Source organism: Globicephala melas, chromosome 8 (assembly GCF_963455315.2).
Source record: "Globicephala melas chromosome 8, mGloMel1.2, whole genome shotgun sequence".
Classification (NCBI taxonomy): domain Eukaryota; kingdom Metazoa; phylum Chordata; class Mammalia; order Artiodactyla; family Delphinidae; genus Globicephala; species Globicephala melas.
Genome location: NC_083321.1, coordinates 98,307,789 through 98,325,681, shown reverse-complemented (window position 1 = coordinate 98,325,681; position 17,893 = coordinate 98,307,789). Strand labels below are relative to the sequence as shown.

The 17,893-nt window shown below is 46.4% G+C and overlaps 1 pseudogene; it reads right to left on the bottom strand.

Moving 5' to 3' along the window:
* The window catches only part of LOC115841415 (cdc42 effector protein 3-like), a 48,640-nt pseudogene extending 35,433 nt beyond the window's left edge, over positions 1 to 13,207 (bottom strand).
* Positions 13,208 to 17,893: the final 4,686 nt, after the last annotated feature.

The window sequence follows — 17,893 nt, the reverse complement described above, 5'->3', positions numbered from 1 at the left end:
TACTTCATAACATTTTGGAAGCAGTTAATAGCATTTGAACAAGACCAGGAAAACTGTCAAAGCATAGAGACCATCGATATATTGAAACACCTACCACATCTCACACTTCTCTTCACGGCTAGCATGTCTAAATACACACTCAGTAAAGCTATTAACATGGATGGCTACATGGCTGTTAACTGACGTTCTGTCCAGATGGGATTCTCCCCGGGGAAACCAAATCAGAGAACAAAATAATCAGCAAATAGGAAACAATTCTCCAAATGACCGTGAGTTCTGTACAGCTAAACTCTTAGGGACCTCAAGCTCTGGCAAAAAGAGCCTGGATGATTTCTTTGAGGGTTCCACAATATAGGTTATTAACTCATGTTCCAAGGAGACAAGGATGGGAGACCAGAAAACTTTCTCAGCAGACTTCCGTAATTTTCTTATGAGCAGTTTAACGGGTTTCCGTATCTATGGTCAAATGATCTTCTCCGACCTACATATGTAAGAGGTATACCTTGGAGAGTTCCTTCTTTCTAAGCATGATTCACCCTTTTCCAGCATAATGCCTTTCCCGGGGAATGACGAGAGTCATTTGCTTAGTGCCAGCTTCCGCAGCCCTAAGTATGTAATCCGTCAAACTGACTGACAAGGCAGTGATCTGGGAGAATTTCCACTTTTTCTGAAAGGGAAAGCACTGACTCAGATTCCCCTTCAAGTGCAGGTCATACAGGGAGACCGTGCATACTTTAGCAGGCCAGAAGCTGGGTAACTGATGACTAGCCATCCGGGAAATCTGTGCCCACGCTATTGAAAATTCATCCACACCCCCAAACCCTTCCGGCTATAAGACCAGGCAAACTTTACTGCTGCCGTGCCTGGCTCTAGTCTCTCTGCTGTGTAAGAAACTAACAATGTTGTAGAAAGGGTCAGCTCGCAATTATCAGCACAAATTATCAACATGGATCTCTGCCTGTTAACAGAGGGTGACGTTATAAATAATCAGGTGATTAATTTTTTTTTACATCTTTATTGGAGTATGATTGCTTTACAATGGTGTGTTAGTTTCTGCTTTATAACAACGTGAATCAGTTATACATATACATATGTTCCCGTATCTCTTCCCTCTTGCGTCTCCCTCCCTCCCATAGGTGATTAATTTTTACTTGCTGCTAGTGTGCATGTGATTTTTAAATGTGTGGTGGTGAGACAAAATCTACCTGTTCAAATTGCTCTGCCTTAAACATACACCCACAGACAACGAGGGGAAGAGGAGACAGATTCAGGGAGCGCAGGATGAGAACTTTACAAGATAATCTACGTAGAGGGCAAACTGAGGACCAGAATACTGAACAGGTTGCCCCACAGGCTGTCACCTTAAATGGGAACACCATTCTACCCTTCTTCAAAATACCCTTCTTCACGGGAGATTCCATTAATGACTCTAAACTCTGTGTCTGGAGATGGGGGCGCTGGTCCAGGGTCTGCCACCAACCAGCTTTATGGACTTGGATGACTGACTTTTCTCTGAGCCTCACTTTCCTCATCTGTAAAAGGTTAAATGAGATGATTCTAGGCTCCTAAATTGCCAGGAATACATGAAAGTGAAGCCACAGAAGGCAACTGAGATCTTAATTTTTAATATTTCTTATCCAGGATTCATCATAAAACTAAGTAATGACCGAGTACTTAGAAGGACACTCTTACAGATTGTTTCCTGGGTTACAGATTGTTTCCTGGGTAATGTGTCTGCATCTACACTGAAGCCCTACATTTAGTCTCCTACTGAAACAGCAGTGGAAGAAATGAGAACTACCTGGAAGAAAGGATAACAGACTGACAAAGAAAGGATGCTTTAAAACCTTGCTTCAGTGCCCTGTAATTGAAGTAAACAAATAAACAGGCAGATGAAACAGGGCTGAGACATTTTTTCCCCCTTTTTCCCCTTAAAGCTCTTTTTGGATGACATCAGCTGTTTATAGATACCTAGAGACTTGTGTTCTTTTGATTTGCATGTAGAACAAAGACACACAGTCGCACCAAACTACAGATGTTGTGATGATGCAGCAAAAGACACCTAGAAATGGGAAGGGGGAGGGGACGGGGACAGAGGATGGATAAGCCACAGAGAACTCTAAGAGAACAAGTCAGCAAGGGCCAGACAGCCCTGCTGCTGCTGTTCCCTGAAGGACAGAAAGATCCTTTGTCTGCCTCAGCAGGCCCATCATTTGCTTGGCTTCTGGTGACAACACTTGTAGGAAGCATGTGGCTCAGGAGTGAATCAATCCTACAGAATAGGCCAGCTTGGATGAAAATGGAAACCATTATGTTACCTGCCTGGAATGGAGGTATAGGGAATGGTCTAAAAAATTCACTTCATGGGGCTTCCCTGGTGGCGCAGTGGTTGGGAGTCCGCCTGCCGATGCAGGGGACACGGGTTCGTGCCCGGTCCGGGAGGATCCCACATGCCGTGGAGCGGCTGGGCCCATGAGCCACGGCCGCTGGGCCTGCGCGTCCGGAGCCTGTGCTCCACAACGGGAGAGGCCACAGCAGTGAGAGGCCCGCGTACTGCAAAAAAAAAAAAAAAAAAAAAAAAAAATTCACTTCACGAACCTAAAATTTCATGAAGTAAGAGCTAAGAACTGTTCTCTGGAAGGGACAAATTTATTTTAAGGCATTGATGATGTAAAATTAAATTAAATTAAATTAAATTGAATTTAAAAGCCCATTTAAAAAAAAATGATTCTGTGGCTTGGACTTTCAAAAGTCCAGGTGGAAAAAGCTTGCCATCACGTGTTTTTGAAATTTTTCAAAATACGTGTTCATTGGGCTCTGCAACTGTACATCATCATAAGACTTAGTGGCAGATAGATCATGAGATGTCATCCAGCACAGCATTCTGTTTCCAGTGAGGTCCACCCCTAACTAATCCCAGACGGATGGGGACTACCCAATGTTGAATTCACAGCCTTTCTTGGTCGCCCACCCAACAGTAAGGAGCTCCATCTCTTGATTATACAATTAAGGCGACGCTGATTTAAGGGAGACGGTCACTGGCACGCAGCCTGCTGAAACAACCTTTTATCCAGATATCAACCCTAGAATCTCAAACGACCTCTGAGATGTGTCACCAGGATCTCAAACTCAAACCCTTTGAAATTTCTCATTCTACTCCTCCCTTAAGTCTCTTCTTCTGTCTCATCATTCTCCCAGTTTATCAGTCATCTTCTGGCTTCACTCTCCTCTAGGTCACTTTCCTCAAGAACAGTCTCACCAGCACCCTCAACGCCTTGTGGTTTTGCCGAACCTTCCCAGTACGTCTCCTACCCAAGAGAAGTCCAACCAACTGCTCTCTCTGCCCAGGCATCAGCTCTGTATGGACATTTTTTGCTTGCCCACAGTCAATAATCTTGAACTAAAACTGTTCCATTCTTCTTGAACTCACTACCCCACTTCCTACTTTATTCTCAGAAGATGGTTTCACCTCTTCTTCACAGAGGACACAGAAGTTACCTCTTAAAGTTACCCCCGAACTTATCTCTTGAAGTGACATCCAGTGGTCCTTCACATCTGCACTTCTGAAAGCAGCACTCATCTTTTGCTACTTTCCTATTTTTTCCAAGAAAGGGGCATTCCTTCTCTACCCTTACAGGGTTTTAATGAGAATTCAATCAATCAATCAATCAATGTAAGATACCTAGCACAATGCTTAGCAGGGTGTAGATAATATCGGTTCTTTTTTTTTTTGCGGTACGCGGGCCTCTCACTGCTGTGGCCTCTCCCGTTGCGGAGCACAGGCTCCGGACGCGCAGGCTCAGCGGCCACGGCTCACGGGCCCAGCCGCTCCGTGGCATGTGGGATCTTCCCGGACCAGGGCACGAACCCGTGTCCCCTGCATCGGCAGGAGGACTCTCAACCACTGCGCCACCAGGGAAGCCCAATATTGGTTCTTTTAAAAAAATATTTTATTGAAGTATAGCTGATTTCCAATGTTGTGTTTAATTTCTGTTATACAGCAAAGTGATTCAGTTATATATATATATATATACATATACACATATATATATATATATTCTTTTTCATATTCTTTTCCATTACGGTTTATCACAGGATATTGAATATAGTTCCCTGTGCCATACAGTAGGACCTTGCTGTTTATAATATTGGGTCTTAGCCATTCTTCCCTCTACAAATTTAATCTCTCCTATCTATCTACCTATCTTTCTTTTTTTTTTTTTACTAGATTCTGTTACCTCTTGAGTTCTTAGAGACCCTACTCTCTTAGCTGTCTCTTCTCTTTCCTGTACCTTTAATCTCTCCCTTTCTGTCTAGCTGCCCCTCTTTCACGGACAGACATATTCAAGTGCTTCCCCCCTCTTTAAAAATCTTGTTTTTATTCTTACTTCTCTTCCAAAGGCCCTCCTTTCTTTCAAACACTGAGAGCAGTATTCCTAAACTCTCTGCTGCCTTCAGCTCTGGGCAATGGTACCCTCTTGTTCTTGATCCATCTTCCTTTACAACTTCAATAAAACTATTTTAGCTGAGTTTACGAAGGACGCCCTGCGTCTCTACTCCAATGGCCTGTTTTCAATACGCATCCTGTTCAGATTTTGATCTCATTGCCCTCCCTTTCAACTCTGCTTCTTTTCTGATACTTTGTATCTCAATTTATGGCTACTGACCTAGTTAGGATAACATCAAGCTAGAACGTTAAGGCAAGCCATGGTTCCTCCTCTCCCCTCCCTCAGCCTCCACCACACCTCTGCTACCAAATTTTGATGACTATTTTTTTAAACTACTTCTCAAATCTGGATAGTCTATTCCAACCTTTCTTGCCAGAGCTTAGACGCCATGTGACTTTCCCAAACCTCACCTGCACTACTCAGCAGCCCCTTTATGGCAACTGGTCTTGAGACTCTCCCTGTTTTGGTTATCCTCCACATCGCTGCCATAGTTAGTTTCCTAAACACGTGAATCTGTTCTTCTCACTCTCCTGCTGGAGAATGTCTGGGGCTCCTACGTGCCTCTCTGAAGTACAGCTATGTAACTGCACCTTCAGAATCCAACTCCAGTTCACTGCTCCAGGCTCATCACCTCTCCTACAGCACACCTGACGGTCTGAACACGTCAAACACCTCACAACTCCTGCTTTCTGCACAGGCTATCTGACTGAAATATGATTTCACCCTTTCCCATCTGGAGCCTGCCTACTCGCCGTTAAAGCCCCCGCTCAAATATAAGCTCTTCTGAAAAAGCCTTGTCAGACACGCCTCCTTATCCTTTACCACTTTGTAGCCATTAACAAGTTGTCCCTGACTCCTTCACGCTGCTTACCTCCCTCACTAGACCCTGAGCTCTTTGAAGAAAGAATTATCATATGCAACTCGGCATCCCCAATACCCATTTGGTTTCTTGCTTAACAAATGTTTGCTGCAAGAATATAAAGAGAGGATGTAGTTAAAAATATATGACAGAAATAAACAAGAAGAGAATAAAATGGTGGTGAGAACACGTTACATCCTGTCCACAACTGGTAAAGATAATATACCCTGGTAGAAAAGGACGAGAGAGAAGGATACTTCATCAGTGCTTGGAAAAACCTACATTCTCGTCCATCAACTCATGTCTTTCCACCGTCGACACAGGAATCAAATCCATAAAAAGTGTTAATGCCTGTATTCTTCTCTCTCCGATTTCAGGCTTGTGGGTACCACTTTTTATCCTCTCCCAAGATCAGTTGTCCAAACTTGATCATGGTAACGTCATCAGTGCAGGTACATAAGATGCCCAAAGGCTGGGGACTTCCCTGGTGGTCCAGGGGTTAAGACTCCGTGCTTCCAATGCAGGGGGCCCGGGTTCGATCCCTGGTTGGGGAACTAGTATCCCATATGCCCTGCAGCGCAGCCGAAAAAAAAAAAAAGATGCCCAAAGGCTCAATGCCTAAGTTAAATTTGCCTGTTGCTAGGAGATATCAGGCTTCAGACAGAAGAGTCAAAACCTGGCCCTAGAGCTGAACTCAGGTGCAGGAGGCATCCAGATGTGTCAAGAGTGATCATACTTGGGGAGAAAATAAATAGGTAAGATTATTTTAAAGCAATTTTATAAATCCTCTCATCTCATCCTCCACTGGGCAAACACTCTAAGAAAACAGACCTGTTGTCCCTGCTTACCTGTTCTTGCTTCATGACAAGCCAATATAGATCATTCAGATTGGGGTAGGCTAACTGCTAAATAAAGCCATCAGCACAGCCTTATTTACCTGGGTTTGTACTTTCTCAGACAAATAGCAGGGAGCTCATGCATGAAAAAGAGCAGTCAGGACCAGAAATGAACATTCTCTATTGATTGCTGCCAACTGAATTCAAATGGAAGGAATGGCCTTGGCAAAGATGAAGAAAGACCTCAAAAGGTCAAGTACTAGAGACTTGAATCCTAAGGGCTCTCTTTTGGAAGTGGTAGTTTCCCTCAAGTTCTATCACTTTTTTGCCTTACGGAAATTTATTTAGCCACTGGTTTAGCTGGAGCAGCCCACGGGGTAGAGCTCTTCCTTCAGAATAATCTAGGAGGAAAGGAGGGATAACACAGTTATGAGAAGTAGGTATAATGCCAACTTCCATTCAGTATTTTCTTTGACTTAAATGTCAAGAAAACTTGGCAGTGGGTTAACATACCAAAACCTAAAAGAAAGGCAGTAGGTGTCAAGGAAAGTAATACAGTCTGCCTCTCTGTTCTGAATTCATTTAATTAGTTTTGCATGGGTGTCCATATTTTAAGGAATCCCTTGTATACCCCTACCTGCTGAGATACAGAGAACTAATGAAAGCTGATCAGAAAGGCTATGAGAAAAAAGATGGCATTGACGATTTAGGGTAGGATCCACAAGCGAAAGAATGATATCATGGTATTTAAGAATGGATTATAGTGTTTAAAAATAGAACATTGGTTTAAGTCCTGGCTCTACCACTTCCTGTCTATGTGATCTCTGGCATCATGTCTGTATGTCCCAGTTTCTGCAACTATAAAATGTGGATAATAATAATTTATTCCACATAAGGTTCTCATGATGATTAAATAAAATAATAATAAAGCTCTATAATATATGATACAAATGATATTTTAGTTGTAATAAAATAATAAGGATGAGGCGTTCAAGGTACTTTGTTTACTTCCACTCATGAGATGGCTATGTCAACCTCACCAGGAAAGGGGAAAGTTTTGGATAAAGACTTTGTATCAGCTCTCTACTTCCAAACAACTTGAGGAACTTGTTCTGAGGATTCAATTGAATAAAGACTTGAGCATGAAAAGCTCAGGGTCCCAGCATAGAAGTCTGGGGAAAACATAAGACAAAGCAATGATGGAGACCCTCATGTCCGGCTACAATGGCTATGGGGCTGACACTGTGGAATTGTGTTCAACCGTGAGCACAACGCAGCTGAGAGGCCTGACTGAGAGACAGGGGCTTTATATCTGGGAGGCCGTACTTTAAACCTGATGGTAATAAAAGAAGTCCTGACTTGAGTTCATCTTTTTTCCCTTTTCCCCAAGATGCATAAAAGTGTCCTCGGCTTCAAAACCCGGCCAAGTAAACTGCCCTAACCAGATAGACAAGAAAAAAGAATACAGAGAGAAAACACACATGGACGCCCCATTAGACAGAAAGGAAGGAAACTGGCTTCTGCTTTTCTCTTAATGGACTGTCAATCCTTCGTTTCCCCAGGTCTTTGAACATACATCCATATGGCACATGTCAATGCTCTCAATTGCTCTCTGCTTCAGAGACGAAGATACCTTTTTACGGTCGCTGCAGGGAGTATTCTCTGACTAGTAAGCCTGTTCAGTTCTGGAGGGAAAGATCAGTCTCTACAAGGCTAGCCGCAGGAAGAAGAGTTCCTTTCTGAGTCCCACTGTCCCATCCATCCTTCCTTCTGAAGTCAGAACTGACTCAATCGCAGTCTTTACTGTTACCCGCTCTTGACTGCTAGACTTGTCAAAACAGCATTTTAGAGGTTAATAGATGGTGAATCATATAAACATTCAATGCGTACGGCAAAAGAGCTCATAAATACCCTATTAGATACAAACATGTGCATGGGAAGGGACAAGTCTTTTGAATAGCCTGTCATTTTCACATCTGCCCAACCAACCTTGTCTTATTAACTAGTCCCCTTAACACGCACTGCTGTTGTTGTTGTTTTTCCTACAAAAGAATGGTTATGGGGCTTCCGTGGTGGCGCAGTGGTTGAGAGTCTGCCTGCCAATGCAGGGGACACGGGTTCGTGCCCCGGTCTGGGAAGATCCCACATGCCGCGGAGCGGCTGGGCCCGTGAGCCATGGCCGCTGAGTCTGCTCGTCCGGAGCCTGTGCTCCGCAACAGGAGAGGCCACAACAGTGAGAGGCCCGCGTACCGCAAAAAAAAAAAAAAAAAAAAAAAAGAATGGTTATGTGCAAAGGGACGTGCATTTAATTGCTACTCAACCTCCCGGGACTTAAGGAAGTAAGTCTAAACCAACCATGTCTAAACCAACAAAGCATTATCTGCTCTGTGTTCTAACCAGGAACAAGACGTACAACATCGTTATTCTTGTCACCTAAGCACTGTCACACCAGCAAAGTACACACGAGCTTCCCTGACCTGAGCAACAGACAGGGCAAGCACCCAAATTCTAAGCCAGGCTTCCACTCAGGGCAAGATCAGCCAAAGTGAACCCTTTTCTGCCATCAATGAGATCTCCAAGGAGAATTGGACCAAGTCTCACAAAGGCTGGAATCAAAGCCAGTGCAAAAAAAAAAAAAAGGTATGGGAGGGGAAACACTGGGCACCTCCAGAATTCAGTTAACTGGAATTTCTCCTGCTAAGAAGCCCAAGTGAGCCAGTGGACAAGGTTCCTTTCCGGCTTCTGTCCACCCTCCTCCAAGCAGCTCTTCTGAAAGCCCAGGCTTCTCCTGAGGATGCCTTCTTATCTGATTAAAGGGAATATTATGCGAAATATTCAGCCACCCCGGCACTGGCTGTGTGGGTGTGCTGGATAAAATCTGCATGAAACTGCCATCGCAGGTCATTTGTTTAATTTCAATTCTGCACAATGTAAAAATAGAACGAGCTGCCATGAAGGGTTGAGGCTTGACAGCTTCAATGAGAAGAGGCTCCAACAGCACAAAAGCCACGCTGTTCTGCTGGGTCGCCTGCTTCCTCCCCGTGACGGAGGAAAAAGGGGAAGAGAAGAAACCTGAAAGCGAGGTACAGCTTTCACGATATTCTGCTCTTTTCCCCCTTTGCCCCCTTTCTTGCGCTTCTCCACATTTTCCTCTTTACTCCATCTGTTCCCTCTCTCTCCTCGCACTTGGCTTGCTTCCTGTCTCCGTCGCCCCACTCGCCTGCCCCTCCTTCATCATTTCTACGTGTCATTTCTTTTTCTCCTTCCCGGGGACTGGCTCTCCTCCCCATGCTCCACACCCTCACGGGGGCTGCCCTTGCCTCCCCGGGCTGCCAGGCTCCCGGGGTCTCATCAACTTTTCTAGGAATTGCTCTCCTATACTCTGTTCCCCTCTTTATCCCCTACCCCTTCCACCAAGTCCCAGACACTGAAAATGTTTAGAAAGGTGGAATTTCAGAGGCCAGTTAGATCAGATGGCAGGTGAGCTTCAGGGACTGCCTTTTTTCATACTCCCTCATCTAGACAAATATGTTTATTATTCACGGAGCTCAGCAGCTCCTGGCAGGTGGGCAGGCGGGAGGTACCTCGCTGGTCTTGCGTTCTGGACAAATTAGTTTTTACTTTTATTAAGTTTTTAAAAATAAATGCCCAAGTTGCCCTCTCCAGTTCGGGCCCCTGAAGCCCGTAGCCACCTCCACATCAACCTTAGCGCAATCCCGGCTCAGAAAGGGAAACTTCTCTTTAACCAGGGGCTCCAGAGCTGCGCCAGAAGAGTCCACATAGGTGCTGAGAGGGGAGACATGCTTCCTGCTCCGTTCACCCCCACTGGGGTCTCAGAATGGTCCCACTATTTGACCTAGTTTCAAACCAAAGGATTAGGCTGTTTCAAGTCTGTTAAGACGGCTAATGGAACCAACGCAGTGGAGCTCCTTCTCTGTGCCCAGAACGGGCCCCTCGCCTGTGGAGCCATCTTTCTCTGCTACGGTGGGTTGCCAGGAACCTCCTCTCTGACGACAGAGCTTCACAGTTGCTCTGGGGAAAGCCTATCAGAAAAGCTGGTTAGCGGATCACTAACTCACAGATTCATCAACGTCAACCCACTGAAAAAGCACTCCTATTTTTACTGCTATCTTCCAGATCTGTACTCGAGTCCAATGCCAAGTGTTCCCCTATCTAAAGAACTTCATTTTCACACACACCAAATGAGGCTTCAGTAAATCAGGGGGACCCTCGTAACAGCATATCCCATTTCCTAAAACACCCGGCTCTGCTGTAACACTGTTTCCATCCTCCTGCCTTTTACTGGCCATGTTCATTGATAGGCAGATGTGCAACGTGTATCCACAAAGCAGAGTGGGTACAAGGGCACCGCTTGGAAGCCAGAGTCCTGTATACACCAACATAAAGGGTGTATGGAACCCTGACATCTCAGAGATACATGTGGTGTTTCTGCTTTGTGCCTGTTAGGGCTCTGGGCCAAGTCAAGGACATGATGATTTTAGCACAATTTGAAGAATAATCATGCCTAGGCAGAAAATGAAATGTGGTTCCCGAGGTACCAATCCACAGGTGCAAAAGGGGGAAAGGAGAGGAAGAAAGAAAGGCTCCTGATCAGGGTTAAAGGACCATGAAAGTTAAAACAGAGTATAAATGACAGCAGGCACCCCAAGAGAAAGGAAGCACCCTCTTGGCCGGGCAATCGGAATGGGTGATAATTCCTAGCAAAATTGTAAACAGCAGCCACAAACCACAAACAGCTGAAAACGACGTGCCGCCTGCGTGAAAGCAGCAGACAGTGGAAGCAGAGCAGTGGAAATGCCTCTGGACGGCAGCTGCAGCCCTGGGCTGGTGGTTTCAGTTATAGATGTACACACTACAGATGTGTCTGACCGCACAGCCCTGATGGGGGAGTCAACAGTGAGCTGAACTGCAAAGACATCATGTGACTGTGACGGTCCAAAAGCAAAGACAGGAAGGTGGTGGCAGGGACCCCCTTTATTATGTGGTCTCCTTATACAGACGAGATTTCATTCACGGCCTATCATCCTTGAAAACAACTGAGCAAGGAACCAAATAAGGCACTCACATTTGGTGACGAGGGCACATCAGGGTATTATAGTAGCGCCCCAGTTTGGCTAAGTGTCGATCAGTTGCTCATAATGGTTTCTTTCCACCACTAACACCAAAGCCTGGCCCCAAATCTCCAAAACCTAGCAGCCTTTGAGCGTGGACAGGGGAAACCAGAACTTCCCCATGTCCACTGGAGACCCTGGATCTCCTGAACACCAAAGATGCCCCGCAGAGCTCTTGGCCCAAGTTGCAAGTTGAGGACAAGGCCTTCTGAGCAAGTTACAAAGTACCTGCGTCTAGGGCAGGGGCCTCAGGCAAACACTGGTGACCTCACTATACACCATCAACGGCAGCCAGTTCAAGTTGCAAGAAGCAGCGAAGGTGGCATGGATAGGGACATCTGGTACGGGCAAGAGACCTCATCTTCAAGTAAGAAACAGAGGCAGAGGCACCGCTGAACAGGCAGAATAAACATTATCCTCAGCCAGAGCACAAGACTGAACTCACACAAGAGAGACACGTCTATACGCTGCCCTCTAACCTTCTAAACGCTGTTTAATGAAAAAAGAGAGAGAGAGGAATGGGTCACATCAGAACAGTGTGGACACCCTTCTTTGAGTGCACCTGTTCCACAGTAAGCCTCGAGATCAGATTGGGGCAAAGTGGGACAGAAACGCAGCATTTCCAACTTGTTTCCAACATTAGTTTCCTGAGCTCAAAGGGACAGCCCCAGCTGAGATACCTCCCTCCTGAAAAGCCCCCAGGCAGAGGGCTCTTCATCCATAAGCCATCCTTCTGTAGCTCCAAAAGGTGATGTGCCCACGTGGGCACTGGCAGGGGAGACAGCTCAGCCCTCTGCACTAATGTCTTCGTTCTCACCCAGAGTGGTGGGAGTTTTACATCTGTTGCTGTCATGAAAACATTTTATTATTTTTTTTACAAGTTTTTTTTTTTTTTTCCTCCTTGGATAAAGCTAGGGATCTTCTAAGTATATGTGATGTGCACAGTCCTCCCAACCTAGCCCTCTCCAATTCTGGGTGTGTGATGGAGCTGCCTCTCAAAGCTGCTCTGTCCACCAGCACTCAGAGCCTGGGAGTACGCTCTCAGCTGTTGGTTCACACAAGGCCTCGGAGCCTAGGCACCTGCTAAGGAACTTCTGGGGTGAATGAAGTTTCTCCACGCATAAGGCTGTCTGATGGTTGCAAACAAGTTGTTTGGGCTCCATCACCCTCATTCCAATGGCCACACCCTCTCATCCCTTCATCTACTGCGTAAGAGTAACTCCGTTTCTTCTAGAACGGGACTCCACGCATCCCTCGGTCCAAACCAGGAATTCCTCCAATTACTAGACCTCCACCTCCACCCTACGAGGAAATTAGGAAAAGCAGAACCTCTCCCTAGTCTTATTACGTACCAGCAGATAAACCTCATGATGTCTACTTTGTCTTTCTTCCAAATCTCGGACTTTCACCATGCGAGGGGAACAGGCACAGACTGATGGGGGTGGCCAGGTGGGGTCAGGGAGGCACTGCCCAGAACAAGGAACGCCAGTGTCCCCAGTTCAAACTTTTGCCAGAAATCTGGAGAGGAGCAGACACAACCCCGTGCCCACAGCCCTGCCCTCACCACCCGCCTGAGCACGTCTCCAGAACTGAATGGACCATGAAGCCAGCTTAGCTCTCTCTGGAAATTCATGAAGAAGCAGTCGCTCCCAGGGGTTTCCTGGGGACACCAAGTCTCAGGCGTGGACACCACAGCCGTGCCACAATCCATGTTAATAGCTTTACTGTGCCCTCCGGTAACTTTGAGGTCGCTCTAAGAAAATTCAGAAGAGAACGGCACCCCCGCCCCACCCTATGTTCCCACAGCCTCCAGGTTCCCGGGGATCCCTCAGCCTCTCCCCCAGCATCCAGGTGTGCCCCTCGTGGGGCTCAGGAAGGTCAGGAAGTTCTTACCTGGCTCTGCTGGGAGAGGCACTCATGTGGCCTGGCGGGCCGGGCGCGTCGGTCGGCGGCGTCCCAGGCACTCTGGGCTGCCAGCAACCGCTCAGCACGTCTCCCCGGGAGCCTGGCTCTGCGGACAGGAGAGCCAGTGCCACCTGGGGGAGGAAGGGGAGGGCGCGGAGCCCGAGGACGCGGAGCCCGGCTGGGCTGGGGCCGCGGGGCACCCGGGCGGGCGGCCGTCTGCGCGGGGGGCGGGGGCTCCGGCGGAGGAAGAGGAACCCCCTCCCCCTCCGCGGGCCGCGAGGCTCCCGCTGGCTCGGCGTCTACGTGTCGCGGCGTCGCCTTCCCGCTTTCTATAAATATATATTTGCCCGCGCCCGGCGCTTCTGCGCCGCTCTGCGAGTCGTCCCCGACTCTACCTCCGTGGTTTCCGCTCCCCTCACTCTCTCCCTCCTCCCCTCCCCCTCCCTCCGCGGGTGAAGCCGGCCGCCTGCCTGGATTTTCCCGGTGTTGCCTCGCTCCAACATTTAGCACTGCAGTGTAACTCGGGGACACGCGACCAGACAGTTCCTTTAAAACCAGACCATCAAATTTAGTGCGGAAACCAAGCCCAGAAGTGCAGCTCCCCGTGGCTGGGAGGAGATGTTAGCCCGTTTGAAAGCCAGATCGCCGCGTTCCACGCAAAGCTATGAGCAGGCATGTGAGGAAGGCGAATGGCAGAGATTTGCACGAGTCCACAGGTGACCTGCAGGGTCTCCAGAATGGGGCGGAATCTGGATGGATGGTGTGGGAATCTGGGTACTGCAAAGCAGGACAGGACCTGACGAGTCATCGGGTTCAAAGCCCTCATTTTGCAGCTGAGAAAACTGAAGCTCAGAGGAGGTGCATTGACTGCCTCAGGGTCACACAGCTGGCGAGGGAAGTGGAGACCTTTAGTTAATGCGATTGTCAGGGCATTCACGTTTCCGTACCTAAAAAAGAACTGTCTGGGTGTGGAGGGGCCCCAGAGGGACAGTGTCAGTCTCTTTCACTCACTCTTGCCCAGGGCACCCGTGTCTCAGGGAGCTCACCTGAGCCCAGGAAGAAAACATAATTAGCCAATTTACAGGTTAACACTCCATTCTCACCAGAACCACTTCTAAAGCCACCCCGTCTTCCAGGAAGGCTGTGAAGAAGGAAAAGCACCAAAGGAGCAGCAATGCTTAACCCACAAAAAAGTGAAATGGCAAATCCTTCTTCATTGCCGTCTTCCAGAGACCCGGCTAACAAGATCTGCTTTAAAACCCCCATTTTCCACTTATATTTTCCACTTTCCTCTCCATCCTGCACATCATTCTGATCACTCTCTGACACAGATATTTACACATTACACACAAAAGAAAACACATTTTTCCCCATCTACTTCTTACGCCTACACTAATACTACCTGGCAGTATCAGCCTATAAATCAAAGGGGCTTTCTCAGTGGAAGACTGGTGAGGGGGTCATAGCATTAATTCCCTTCCCAGAAGATGTTATTATGCCTGGCAGAGTCTTCTCACATATGTCCTTCCCTCGGGCATTTCACGACCTCAATGACAGAGCTCCTCTGGAAGGGCTTCCCACTTCTGGCCAGGTGGGGTCCAATATTTTGGATGCATTCATATACTCTCTTTGGGGAGGTTATGACAGCTATCTCACAAGTATGTGCACCGAGGTAACTCAGAGAAAAATGAAACCTCCCCAGGAGTTATACTGTAAATCAAGAAGGGGTCCTTTTGTCAAATGCCATTAAGAAGGAGGTAGCAGAGTGAGGAAGAGTGAACTCTGAGTAGGTACCCCAGCACCACCCTTGACCAGATTTGTCAACGTGGACAATTTACTTAACCTCTCTAAGCCTTAGTTTCCCTACATGAAAACTGGAGAAAGTAACCAACCTTGCCCCAGGAGTAAATGAGATTCTGAATGCACACTGCCTGGATTGTGATACGTCTTAGCTGTTATTCATGTTGTTCATATTGCTTTTCAGGGCCAGACAGTCCTCTTAGCGACCTCATACTTACACTTACTAGCTAGGTAACTCTGACCAAGTTGCTTAATCCCTCCCTGATTCTCTCTTAATCCAAGCTATCTTAATCTCCAAAATGGGGATAATTACATGTCCTTTGTAGGACTGTTAGAGGATTAAATTAAATAATGCACGTCAAACACCTAGCAGGGTACCCGATACATAAAGAACATCCAAGATAATATATTCGTTCCAGCCTCTTCATCTCCAGTTAACCAAATGTGTAATCCTGCACAAGTTAACTTTTCTAAGCCTCATAGGACAGCAAAGATTCATATAACACGTGCATATTATCTGGTACATAGTAAGTGCTGAATATATGTTGTTAATTACCTCGCTTCCTTTTGAAACTGCTCAAAATTTATTTTTACCTGGAAGCATTCCCACCACATCTCAGTCACTCATGATCTCATGCATTCTTTAGTTATACCAATTTTGTTGCATTTAAATGTGTTTACATTTTTCTCACATCCCCTTATTTATTTAGCAAAAATTTCTTGAGCACTTACGTGCCGCCAGGCACTGTGCTCTGCTCTGACATGCGTGTATTTCTTTTGAATGATTTTAAATTCCCAGGAGCTGGGAACGTGTTTTAATCTTTCACCACCTCCTACAGATGTAGCCATAGTCAGAGAGTCATTGAGCTAGAAGGAGACCTAGAGATTATATTGGTTGACATTCTCATTTTACAGCCCAGAGTGGATAATTGATCTATACACAGTTTAATGCTAAAGATGGTGGTTTCTTGCCTCCTTAGCCAGTGCTCTTTGAACTATGCAAACTGTTTCATGAACAGCAGTTCTTGCCAGCTGTTGCATGAACACTAATTCCTTGGAATGCTGATAGGCGGCACTCCAAAAAAGAGTTCTATGGTCAAGTGTGTTTGAGAAATAATGGGTTAAAGAAAGTAAACCAAGTTTTATTTTGTTTGTTTGTTTTTCCTGACAGACTTTTCAGAACCTTTATTATGTTTATGAGCATTGTGAATTTCCAAGGGATATAGTGCACCTCACTTGTTCAATGCAGTCAGTCAGGAAACCCTTTCTCATAAAGCATTTGGGGAACTAGGGATCGAACACACAGATTTAGGGAACACGATGATGAACACTGGAAATGCGACCAACCAATGTGACTGCTCTGTTTGTGTGACCTCCAGAGAAGAGTCTAGTGTTAACACATCCTGGGCATTTGTCAGTCCCCTTTCGAGGTCTAGGAGCTTGTCTTCTAGATGCGATCCTCAGATGAAGGGGGCATGAGTCGCCATGGGTCCCCTCTTCCCTGAGCAACTTGCTTGGCGTGGGGAACGGGACAGACTCATCACAGCTATCAGGACACAGTTCTTCCTTCCCTGCTTTGATTCAGAGCAAGTTTCCAGGCTGCTTGGGCTATAGAGCGCAGTGGTTTGAACGTGGGCTTTTGAGCTAGACAGTCCTTGGGTACCAGTCCCATCTCTGCTTCTCACTAGCTGTTGGATATTTATTAGGCAAATTGCTGAGCCTCTTAAGCCTCAGTTCTTTCATTTATGAAATTAGCATAATGATGCTGGATGGAAATAGTGCACTCAAACCCCTGGCACAGTGCCTGGCACAGAGGAAGCACCCCAAAACTCTGGCGGTATTACTAAGAATGACAATGGTGTATGGTAGAGTACTTGTGGCACTTAGTTGTCAACAGATAGCACAGTGATACAGCTGAGTTTTGCTGAACCCCAAAGCTCAGTCCTTCTCCTCTTCCTTCTCCCCCATCACAGGGTTATGCCAATTATAGTCACCCCATCAACTACTCTGCTCCCTCAGATCTGGGAGGAAACTAGCGGTAGATACACTTTGAGCAAACTCAGAAATGAGCTAAAAAGGATATTAATCACTGACATAAAAAGCTTCCTTTAATTGAGCAGCTGCTAAACACCAGACACTGAGCTAAGTGATTTCTATTTCTGCTTCTGTTCATTATCTATTTATGTCTCTATCTGTCTGTACTCCTTAACAACCACTTGAAGAGGGAAGCGTCCACCTCCCCATTGTGAAAATTTAAAAACTGAGGTTCAGAAAGTTTATGGGGCAAGAGGCCAAATTCACCCAAGGGCAAAATGAGTAACTACCAGTTCCCTGTTGCCATTCCAGTCCTCGGGGCGCATAAGTACATTGTGTGTTGATGTGCTGTGGACTAGAACACACATTGTGGGACGTGGCTGAGCTGGGATGATCTCCCTCTCTCTTATGGATGGGGCAGCTGTGGAACAGATGTTAATTAATGCCCAGTTAAGTAAGAAATGGAGCCAAGAAAATTCCTTTCTCAGTTGCTTCCTCCAAGGAAGGGCTCATTGACTGGACTCTCTGCCTGTCAGCCTATTATATGTGAAGGATGCAGGACTCCCATTAGCCTACTGGAAGAAGCTATGCTTATTGTGCTAATCTTCTCACAATGTATGTAAGTTGAGTCATTATGCTGTACACCTCAAGCTTACACAGCGCTGTGTGTCAATCATATCTCAGTAAAACTAGAAAAATAAATAAAAGGAACTATGGTATCAGGGGATCAGAGAGGACATTTTATATAAACAGAGAAATGAAGACATAATTTCTTCCCACCAGTAGCAGGAACCCAGGCATGTGGAACCAGGACAGTGAATTAATGCTTCCTCTTTCCCTTTCACTCTCACCCACAGTATCCTTTCAGACTTCTCCACC